The following is a 12,016-nucleotide window of genomic DNA, read 5'->3' as shown; positions in this document are numbered from 1 at the left end:
AGATTGCATTCTTTTTTAATTAAGTATCCTTGTAGATTTTATCTTTCTTGAATTTGACAGGAGCACGTAAGACATTACATTAGTCTGGCAAATCATATGTGCCCTTTCTACTAACAGCTTGCAGGAGAACAAACTGTTTCCCAAAGATGAAAAAAAAAAAAAAAAAGTAAATGTGGGAGAGGGAAGTCCAGTTTTGTAACCTATGACCAGTTATGGCAGTAATATTTTTTTGGCTGTGTATAACGACTCTGAAATTAGCAACATATCAAACTTGACAGCTTTTCCTGAAATGTTTTTCTTACACAATTCAGCTGATGCTGCCATTCCTGTTGAATGGATTAATTTTGCTTTTCAATAAAAGCATACAGCCAAGTGGTCTAATTATATTGTAATTGTTTCACATTTTCCAGAGTGAAAAGAGTTAAGTCTAAAGGTGTTCATAAAAGGTGTTCACTATAAAATAAACAGATTAGGATGGATCCTGCCATGAAAGGTGATGGATTCCAGCATGGACATTATCAACTAGAAGCAGCAAGGCAAGTACACACCAGGCAAGTGACAAGTAAATGTGCGAGTAGAACACAATAACTCTGAGCACTGCTGTGAATTTAACAGATATATATATATTGATTTTATTTATTTATTTATTTATTTGGAAAGCGAATATAGCAACATGCAAGTCAAATAAGAAATAACTGTCTGGAAAAAAATCTCAGATAAATCTTCTGCCCCATAAATTACTCAGCACTTTCCTAGATACTTCCTATTTCCTTAGAATTGAAAAATACAAAGAGTTGCTCTTAAAATAAAAAATCGTCACCGCTTCAGGTTTTTGGTGCTTCCTTTAGAAGCAGTTCTCTAAAATTTCATTTTCTCAATTATGTCGCTGTTCTAAATTCCAAATTTAGGGCTTTTGGCATGTTTCTGGTGTAATATTCCATGTATAATCCTAACAGATAATAGTTTGTTGATTTTAAATTTGACTTCTCTTTTTATTATTGTTATTAATAGACAGCTGTTAAAAGGAGCCGTTAAAAGCAGGAACTCCCAGCATTGTAACTCCTCTGATGAATCACTTGAATGAAGGATACATTTTTTAACAAGCCAAGTGTTCTGCTGTTAGCGGTTCATTCGCTCTTTAGAGATAAAGAGCGCTTCCCAATAACTTTTCTGTTAGCACTATGAAGGCTGAAGTTTATAGTATGGTTTGCCCTCTCCCGTTATTGTAAGACTAATTGAAGGTTTACTCAAAGGGTACCGTGTTTTAACACCTGGCCCAGCTGCTAAGTAGTGCTAGATCTGCTGGATTTTACTGGAATGCTTTACTTAGTGGGATTAAGGAAGGGCAACCATAAGGCAGGAGCAAGCTAGTGGAATCTCAAATTCAATTTCAGAGCCCTTGAGAAAATACTTGCCAGTTTGAACTCCACCTCGTTGCTGCTCTATAGTGCTGGCCCGAGGCATTGTAGCTACTAGGGACCCAAGCCCAGGAGGAGACCTGAAGGGCCTCAGCTAAGCATAAAAAAGTATGAGCATATTGTTGCAATAACAGCACGCACTGAAAAGGGGAGTGAGCCAAGTTGTCTCCAGGCAATGCAGGTAGCAAGCTTAGATTGGCTTCCCAGCCAGACAAGTCCCATTTTTTTCACCATTTGAACTTCTGCTACGCAGGTCATTTATTCAAATGTTCATTTTTTTCCCCTTCATGCCTTTGGCTCAAAAACCACTCTGTGACTCTGCGGCAATCTCTGGAAAGTTCTAGGTCACCAGAGAGGGGATTTGTAGTGCTCCAGCAAGAGAGCTCTTCCAAAAAAATCACCATTGCTCTTGAGTACAACAGGTCATTTCTCACTCGATCAAACTGCAACTAGACTCCAGCCATTGCCACCAACAAAAAACGTGTTCAGAACTCCCTGAAAGCTACAAGCACTATTTGCAGTTGTATGGTGCTCTGTACGGGTGGACTGTGGAGGTTCCTTAGACATTTAGCGTTACAAACTGTGAGGTGCCAGACCCTCCCCCTGAAGAATGTCCTCTCTGTATAGTGCAAAGGATCTGGTCAGCTAAAGATCTCCCCGAACGGCCTTGAGGAACCATGGTGGCTGGCAGGGAGGCAGCTGAGCTGGCAGTGCTTCGTGCTGCAGCAGCCCCTGAGCTGGGAGTCAGAACAGTTCAGTATGCTGAAGGCTGGTACAACAACAGGGAGCAGAAGAACGATTCTAAATTTAGAGGCCTTTATGCTTCCTGTGCCACATATATTTGGCATAGGCAAGAACCCAACCTGAAACTTCCAGCAAGGCTTCTTTCTTGTAGATCCTTGCAATAGCCTACAGCATTCAGTAGGCAGAGATGTGGCATGAGATGGCGAAAACACTTTTGGCACCAATTAATTTTCTCAGTTTGATTCTGTAAAAACTATTGCTGTGGTACCAGTACATAGTCTATCACTTTTCTCCGCCACACATCTTGAAACTAGGCCACCTTGCAGCCAGACACAAGAGTCAAGGAGTCCAAAGGAAGGCAGATGATAAACAGTGGTGGGAGCACTCTGCTGTGTGGAGCCAGTACCTTTCAGCTTATATGTGTTTTACATTAAAACCCCAGTGGGAAAACAAGCCCCTTGCACAAGGGGGTTGATGAGGATCTCAACTTGAGCCGGCAATGTGCACTTGTAGCCCAGAAGGCCAACTGTATCCTGGGCTGCATCAAAAAAAGTGTGACCAGCAGGCCGAGGGAGGTGATTCTGCCCCTCTGGTCTGTGCTGATGAGACCCCACCTGGAGTCCTGTGTCTAGCTCTGGAGCCCCCAACATAAGAGGGACATGGTCCTATTGGAGCAAATCCAGAGGAAGGCCATGAAGATGATCAGAGGGCTGGAGCACCTCTCCTGTGAGGACAGGCTGAGAGAATTGGTGTTGCTCAGCCTGGAGAAGAGAAGGTTCTGAGAAGACTTTATATAATAGCAGCCTCGCAGAACTACAAGAACTGGAGAGAGACTTTTTACAAGGACATGGAGTGACAGGACAACACGTAATGGCTTTAAACTGAAAGAGGGTAGATTCAGATTAGATATACGGAATTCTTCCCCGTTAGGGTGGTGAGGCACTGGAACAGGCTGCCCAGAGAAGCTGTGGATACCCCATCCCTGGAAGTGTTCAAGGCCAGGTTGGATGGGGCTTTGAGCAACCTGGTCCAGTTTAAGGTGTCCCTGCCCATGGCAGGGGGGTTGGAACTACATGATCTTTAAGGTCCCTTCCAACCCACACCATTCCGTGATTCTACAAAAAAGACAAGCCCCCACCAGTAACGTGGCTTCCTTCTCCCTGCTCTTGGGATTAATTTTTGTGGTTCCCATGTTGGTGGCCACACCATGTGTGCAGCAGGCTGAGGTGGGTGCCCTGTCTTGCAAGGCAGCCTAGAGCCCAGCAGCTGTCTTCTGGAAGATGGCACCATTTCCTCACCTGAGCATAGTTTGAAAGCTGCCACTGGAAGGGTGCTTCACCTTTGGGATTGCCTAGAGGGTGGAGGCTACATTTACTGTGGGTTCCTCCTCCGCACTGGCTGGGGTTCAAATGAATGGGATCAAAGGGGCTGGGTTGCCCTGCGGAGCTAGGCTGGACCCCTGCCCCTGTGGCAGGTGTCCGGCTGAATTTCTTACACTGCTGTGTGTGCCTTGTCAGGAGTTAGGCACTGACTCACCAAAATTGGGCAGGTACTTAAATTAGGCAGCTTGGAATTCACCTTAAATTATTTAGGCACGCACTTGATATAAATAAACTTCAAAGAGACTGAATTGGTTTGCCAAAAAAAGAAAGCACACAGGTTTTGAAATCTTTTGCCTTGAATTAAAGTTAAAAACCAAAGTGATTGTAAGGACTTTTGGAGAATCTGGAAGGCATCATTAAGAAAAATCAGTCCAAATAACTCATGTGATCTGCAATTCAAAATTTATAAAAACTGAAATATTTAATGGTAAATAAGGTAACATGATAACCAACTTCGCATACCTTAATGCTTTTCACTGCCAGGCAGACTGAAAGGACATGTATGGACATATTGCACAGTAATATTTAGAACTCTGTTGGCCCACAGGCAACAATACTGAACAAGTAACATGCTGCAGGCAATATCCATACATTGCTGTAACCCAGGCAGAAGAGAACAGTGGCAGACACCTGAACTTCATTTATATTTTTAAACTTCCTATGGCTGCAAGCAGTGTTGGAGGGTTCTGCCAGCAATGTATTATACTGGTTGGGAAACACTAGTTTAGAGTGCCAGTTAATATAATAGTGTTATTTTTTTCCTCAGAAGCAAAACTGTTGGGATACTTTTTTTTTTTTTTTAAATTTCATAACAACACTGCACCTTGTTCTTAGGTACAATGCCAGCTGCTCTTGAAAACTTCTCAAAATTGCTATTTAGCTAGACTTCATGAAGATGGGCAAGAAATAATTGTAACTATTGCTTGCTGAATCAAGGACATCAAAATAGAGAATCCACATGGCATCTCTGGATTTGAAAAACAAGTGCACATGAGTTGGAAATCTTACACTTAGAGTTTAGCTCACAGAAAAAAGTTTGGATGAAATGAACATTTGTTATAAAAAAACCCTTTTCTAGCCTGAAGTAGCACCAGAGCGTACTGGCAAGACAGCAGATATGTAACAGTTGAGCACCAAAGGAAGGAGAGTTTGATATAAAAGCTTAAAATAAAAATCAGATCAAAGCTGCAGTGGAAGATGGAGTGGAACTGAAATCTAAAGGAGCTTCAAAAATAGAGTAACTGACCCAGTGTGCAACCTAAAATCTCCTTCTGTGCTGCAGCAGTTTACTTATACATCACTTGCATCCATAACTGTTTAAAAACTGACAAATCTGAGCAATTCCATTCTTGGAAACATAAGTCTCTTTATTGGCAATGCAATCGCAGTTCTCTTTACTCTATGTTAGTTCAGCCAAGAACTACGCCATTGTATGCCATTTCACAGATTTGCATTTAAAAAGAAATAATGCTCACTTAATGTACACTCATTGTATTATCTATACCATAACTAACTCTGAATGAGCAAACATTTATCCCATAAAGGTCTGCTTGTCAAAACTCTCTGTTACATCCAAAAGAGGTAAATACAGCCTGAAAAGTCCTTTCTCTCAAAGATGTCCATATCTCCCAATCAAGTGCAAACAGCATGCTCCTCTTTGTGCACGCAACACTCAGTTCCACATCCTGCTCATTTTATAGCGAAATAATATTTTGTTCCTTTTGCATAGTCTCATACCTCATTAAGATATGTAAGTCCAAATATTTGCAACAATATAAAAAATATTTTGGTAAGCAATGTAGAAAACTAGATTTCTTTGGGAACTCAGCTGGTTGATTTGCTATTTTTTTTGCCTAGGTAAACAAGTCTCTCTCTTTTTTTCTTTCTTTCTTTTTTTTTTTTTTCTTTTTTAATGGAAGTAGCAGTATTTAGAGTGTAGGAATCCTTATGGAAGGAATTCTCTTTGTTTCAGAACCTGAAACTGAAACAGCCTTTCTAGGTTTTTCGAGTCCCAGCTGCTTCTATCAGGGTCATCATGTCATGGAATCCCTTTCACAAACAAGCCACTGTCTCAGAAGCAGCTAGTTATCTTCCCTTTTGGGTGTCCACCCTCACTACTACTGGAAAGGTCCTCCTGAACCTTCTTCTTTGAGTGGATGGGAGCCTTTCCTTCCAGATTTGCATTAACATGGATCTCTGGTTCATGGCTTCTAGGTGCTTTAACCCAAACTACAGTAATGACTTTGAGAACGAGGTATTTAAAAAGTGAATGCATTTTATCTAACAGAAATTTGCCTGTGAAATTGGAAAATTTAATCTGGACTGATTTTTTAATAAAAAAGGTAGGTGTGGAGATGTGGGTTTATGAGAACAGAAAACCCCCACCTGCTTAGTGGTTCTTACTACCATATAATGTGATTGAAGGCAATTACTTTTCATACAAGTTTATATCAGAAAGACTTCCAGTTATTAGTAATGTGACCCTTTTTAGCAGCAGCAGTCTTTAAGAAATACTTGATCTTTAAATCCTATTTTCCTGCAAAGATATCTTATCATAGCATAGGTACATCTATTGTAATAGCCATCTATAGCTTGTGGGCATACAGCATCTGAGCAGAGATGGGGATAGCCATAGTTTTTGTACATTGATATAAAATGTTAACATATTAACTTTCATAGGTTGACAAAAGCAACAGAATTGTTTGAATAAAAATAAGTCTTACAAATGCAGACGTTTTTCTGTAATGTTCTCCTGCTAAGCCCGTTTTTTATGTTAGTGCTGAAAATAATGATGCAAGCAACTAAGTGTAATTGTCGAAAATTATTGGTAGTGATTTGCATATGAAATACACACCTTTTACTGCCTCTAGTTAGCATTGTTCAACTAGCTTATAAATAGTACAGCTGAAATGCTGGAAACAGAAAACTGTTTTCGATGGGCACATGCTATGAATGAAGAAATGTTCAGACACAATGTGCAAGTTGGAGAGCTCTCATCAAAGCTAGCCAAGAGGGGAAAATGCTCCATTGCCTAATCGTGCTCCGTTTCAGAGAAGCCGGTCACATACAGAAAGCATCATACTCATGTGCAGAGAGCAAAGCTTTTTAAAATGAGTGTTTATGCTTTTCTGGAGGAAAAAAGTAAACTACCAATACTTGTTTCAAATTTTTCTAATTACTTCTACATCACATTTCATTTTTATAATTTGATGTTTATTAACCACTGAACTTTGATTGTTGCAGTTGATGAAAGTCATCTGCTGTAAATGTTACAGGTATAAAAAAGGTCTAGTTTTAAGATACAGTTTTTGGTGCAAGTAAAATACTTTTGTGTACAGTTTTAAAACTACAAATGCTGACCATTGTTCTAATAATAAAGCAGAGTAATTTCAGAGCTTGATATTCGGGGGAAGGAGTGAAGGGAGGAAGACAAAGCGGAATAGAGTGAATAAGAAAATTTTAAAGCAGGATTTTTTACAATCTTGCTGTGAAGTTGCAATTGTCCTACACAATCATAATAAAATAGCCCTCAAATTGAGTTTTAGAAATAAATTTTGTAAAACCCAGATAAATCTTAGAAACACTGCTTTACCTATCAGTGGGATACCTGTTTGTCACTATTAGCCAAAATTAACATTCTTATATGATACGATCCCTCTTTTCTACTGCAGATAGACTTTCAAGTTCATCATGTAAAGTTGGTAGAACACTGTAGCATACTGCTTTCCAATTTAGTAAGTAAGTTGTCTAGTTGCTGTTTCTATTTTGGAGAAAAAAGGCTTCCCGTCCTTGAGAGAGGTACCCTGACAAAAGCATTTTGGAAATAGGAAGCAATACAAGTCAGCTCCAAGTGTTGCAGAGAAGGGATTTGCTACACAGGAGGGAGCCAGAGCATTCCTAGCTGGCGGCGGTGGCTCTGGATCTGGCAGCAATGCCAGGAGCTGCAAGCAGAGTCACCCACAAGTGTGAATGCCTGAAGATGTGCACAAAGGTGACTGTATGAAGCTTTGGTGTATCGATTGTGAATTTGTTTATCACTCTCTTCTCCCCTCCACAACTTACAGCAAGCATTGTGCTTTATCTTTGTGGTGATTTTAAAGGCATTTGCTAACTTGCTGTCAGAATTTTAGCTTAATGGATACGTTCTCTTAGCTTTAGAAAAACAGGTTTATCCTTAAAGAGAAGAAACACATGAATGCGAATTATGTAAATAATTAATACATCTTAGGGATTGGTTTCTGAAAGAAAAAAAGATAATTTAATGCAAAGACCATCAGAAAGATGACTTTCAGAACTGGAAATATTCTTTCCTTTGAACTGCTTTGAGAGACTGAAAAGCTTTAGCTCTTTATTTTTCATAAGACACTGTACATGTAAAAGTACTTTGAAGACTACAAAGAATAAAAAAAAATTTGATGCCTCACTTTTCTGTGAGATTGAAGAGTTGATGAGAGTAGCGACAGTTAGTGATCTGATCCAGAAGCCACTTCCTTGATAAATCCGCAGCATGACACAGTTGCTTGAGTTAGCCTTTTGTATCGATGACAATTCAAATACTATCTGCTCACAAGAAAAAGCAATGGAGAGATTTCAGCAGCAGGTTTACCCTTGAGGAGTCTGGTCTAGCATCTTTAGCACCGCTTCGGGCAAGCAGCATTTCCCAGCCACTCCAGAGAATGCTTTTTTCATGTTTCAATTAACTAGAAAGAGGTTCTCAATCTTTTAGCAACTTCTATCAAGTTCGACACTGAGTTGAATATGGGCCATGCATATAGTCTATTGCAAATAAGGCAAGGCACATGCTGGGTTACCCTAGGAGAACCACAGCCAACTGATCAGGTGTGCCAGGCTGTCAAATTGACGCAGTCCAATAAACCTGGTTGTCCCTTTTCTCTGCCTGGCTGGGGGCAGGGCTCCTCTTCCTGGTTGGAGCATTCATTACCTGATTCTTATAACCGCAAACCACAAGTCCCTTACCTGGGTCAGAAGGATCCACCTTTCTACTCTGGGGAATTGCTCAACAGCAACTGGAGTGGTAATTTTCCTGGGTGGATCCTTTTTGGCCACTGTTTTTCCTCACAATTCACAAAACCCAGCTTCCAGATTTGAGGTGGATTCACCATCCCACTTCCTCATGTCCTCCCTGTGGTCAGACAGAAAGAACCACAAGGAGGCACACAGATGCACCCATGGTACCCTTAGCCTTGAGCAGAGAAGAGCTGACCCTCAATAGCTGAGATGGTGGCTGGTATGGGCAAGGAAAAAGGTATGCTGTCTTTAAATAGCTGGAACTGTTGGGATAGTCTCTCCTCAGCCAAGATGCAGACCTGTAGGGTTGGGGTGAAAGAGAGATTCTCTTTAACTTGCTTGAGTTGGCTGGCCAATCTACCCACTGTTGGTGCTTCAGTGTCTGGCCAACTCCATACTGCCAGGCATATGTCATTGGTGTGCTCCATACAAACTTCTGCCGCATGGACTCCATGCACTGGAGTTCATCCAGGTCTTTTGATGTCTCGTTGTTGTAGATCATCTCTATCACTGCTAATTCCCTCAGATACCGGATAATGCTCTCTGTGGTTGTTCACTTGCCTCGATAGTTTACAAGATCTTCCCTGAGGAGATACCTTTTCTTTGTGCTTGACAGGAGTTGCCTCCAGCAGCTACCCCTTTTCCAATCCCTTTGTTGATGCCCTGGTCCCTTAGTGAGGGATCCCAGCTGCTGGGCTTCCTTACCCTATAATTCCCGACTGTTGGTCCCAGTATCCCAGCATTGGAGCAACCAACTGATAATTAGCTCACCAGGTTGATGGCTATCATCTTTGTGTATATCTCACTTAGGGATAGGGAGCTGGAGGTTTCTGCCTCGTTTATGATTTCTCTTCCCCCTCCTGTTCTTGACACTGCTCTGCTGCAAAACCGGCTGCCTCTGACTCCTCATCTCACTCCCTCTGAGGAGAAGATTCTTCCTCCCCGAGTAAACAAATTGACTTCTGATTCTGTTGTTTCTTCTTGACTATAGGACCAACTGATATAGTTGAGACTTAGGTCTCTGGTTTAGCCACAGTGCTCATTTACATGTCTTCAGATCCTCTCTCCCCACAAGGGGGCTGAACAGTGCTCAGCAGACGTAGGCCAGGCCCAGCAAGGTGTGAGAAGCTGTGTCCCTTTAACATAGCCAGGGCATCCTTTTCTCAAATGTTCTGTCACTTTTATCAGGATCCTGCCCTTGTTTGGTGGTCAAAGCCCACACCACCAGAGGCAAAAACTGTTCTAGATACCAGCCCATATTCTCCTGTGTACCTTGTCAACCATGGCCACACTGCCTCAGGGCATGTCCCTGTGCAGTATTCCTCAATAGTCAGTTAACCCTAGGAAAAGCTGGAAACAGATTCTTGAGACACACTGATGTGAGCATTCTGATTACCCAGGGATGTTCAAAACACCAGAGTCATTGTAACAAGGTGGAAAGCAACTGTCTGGAGGAGATGAAGGGGAAGGTTCCATTCTTTGTTTCCTCCACAAATTGGCTCTCAGAGGAGAAGAGCGAAAAGGTGTAATTGTTAATTGTCTCCACAAGATGGTTCCCGAAGTACTGGGATGGCAGCAATGCAGGGCCCAAATACGGGATTAGGCTCAGAGCCAGTGCTTTCATCATAGTTCTCCCGGGTAAAACACAAGCAAGTGCTACACAGCACAGCAAACTGAAAAAGCCAAACCCAGCCTTCAGCAAATTCTCAGATTTGATGTACAGCAAGAGAGAATGTAACAGTGTGAGGGTAAGGGAACAAATAAGTTAACCTGTGACCAGCAACAGCTAAGCAAGCACAGTAAGTTCCCTCTAGCACACTCTGGTCAAATGTCTCATTATCTTGAACCCTACCTGTCCCACACTGGGTGCCAAAAAGGACTCTGGCAGACTCAATGGCAGCTAAGCATCTCACAGCTACTCACACACTGTCCCCCACAGCAGGATGGAAGAGAGAATCAGAAGGGCAACAGTAAGAAAATCAGTGCCTTGAGCAAAAGACAGTTTAATAGGTAAAGGGAAAAAGTGAAGACAAAACAAAGAAAAATCAGTGATGCAAAAGCAATCACCACCAGCCAACTCATGCCCAGACAATCCCTGAGCAACAGACACCCTGGAACACCCCTGTACCCATTTTTATTGCTGAACGTGATGTTATACAGTGCAGGACATCTCTGTGGTTAGTCTGGGTCAGCTGTCCTAGTTATGACTCCTCCCAGTCCTTGCCCACCTCTGACCCACTTGCTGGGCATCAGTGCAAGGAGCAGAGAAAGCCTTGGCCCTGTGCAAGCAGTTCTGAGTAACAGCTAAAACACTAGTGTGTTAGCAATGCTGTTTTGGTCACAAATCCAAACCACAGCACCATATGGGATGCTATGAAGAAAATTAGCTCCATCACAGCAAGACTCAGTACATCAGGGTAAATTTTTGTTCTCTTCCTTACTGTACCCAGTCAGTCTGCCCCTGATCTGGCTTCTTTTGGGCTCACAACCCAAAAGGGATGACATGAAGATCATGCAGCTCACTGGAGGGTGACCCTGCTAGTCAGGGCCCCAGGAGAGGCTGAGAGAACTCGGGCTGCTCCGGCCAGCAAGAGCCAGCCAACAGGCAACTGAACTGCAGCACACAGCTGCAGGATAGGGAATTAGTGAGACAGAGGAGCCAAACAATTCTTGGCAGTGGCAGGTGATAAATAACGGGCACTGGCCACCAGCTATGCTGGACATCAGGAAAACTTAACAAGGAAGGTAGAGCAGCACTGGGACAAATTGCATGGGGACCTGCAACCTGGTGGTTTCCAAGACCAGACTTCAGGTTTTGGGAGATCTGACCAAGTGACTTTCAGCAGTGCTTTCCAGCCAACATTTCTATTCTTCTGTGTACATCACTTTCCAAACAACCTTCCTATATAGTGTTATCAGAGTTGTGGAGCTGGAAATACTCAGCTGGCAGCTAAATTACTTTCCATCACAGACCTATGAAAGAGCCATTCTAGCACTGCAGCTGTTGTCTTTGTAGGAGATGAACTTAGTTTGGTTTAGAAAGCAATTGGCACCTTATCCTGTATTTTGTGCACCCGTGCAATGGTCCAGCAATACAATACCTGGGATAGGTTCAGAGCAGCAGCTGGTTGCGTAGCTAGATGACTGAAGTGAATGGTGTGAATTCCTTCCTCAGTCACACCCCCCAGACCCAGGACTCCCTGTTCTCAACCTCCTTACAGAGGTGGGTGGGGAAAAGGAATCAAGGAGATGAAAATAAAACCAGAACAGCCTTAAGATTTTACCAGTGCTCAGAAATTGTACAAGGTATGGGGAGTATATTAATAACGCAGCAGTGATTAATTCACCAAAAGCTTGAGAGGGGGTATAATGCTTGTAGTTTACTTGGAGGAAACAAGACAACAACAATTTCTCAATAATTTCAGGTAAATATCTTAAATATAA

This window comes from Patagioenas fasciata, chromosome 3, assembly GCF_037038585.1.
Source record: "Patagioenas fasciata isolate bPatFas1 chromosome 3, bPatFas1.hap1, whole genome shotgun sequence".
Lineage (NCBI taxonomy): Eukaryota > Metazoa > Chordata > Aves > Columbiformes > Columbidae > Patagioenas > Patagioenas fasciata.
This window is presented reverse-complemented; position numbering follows the sequence as displayed.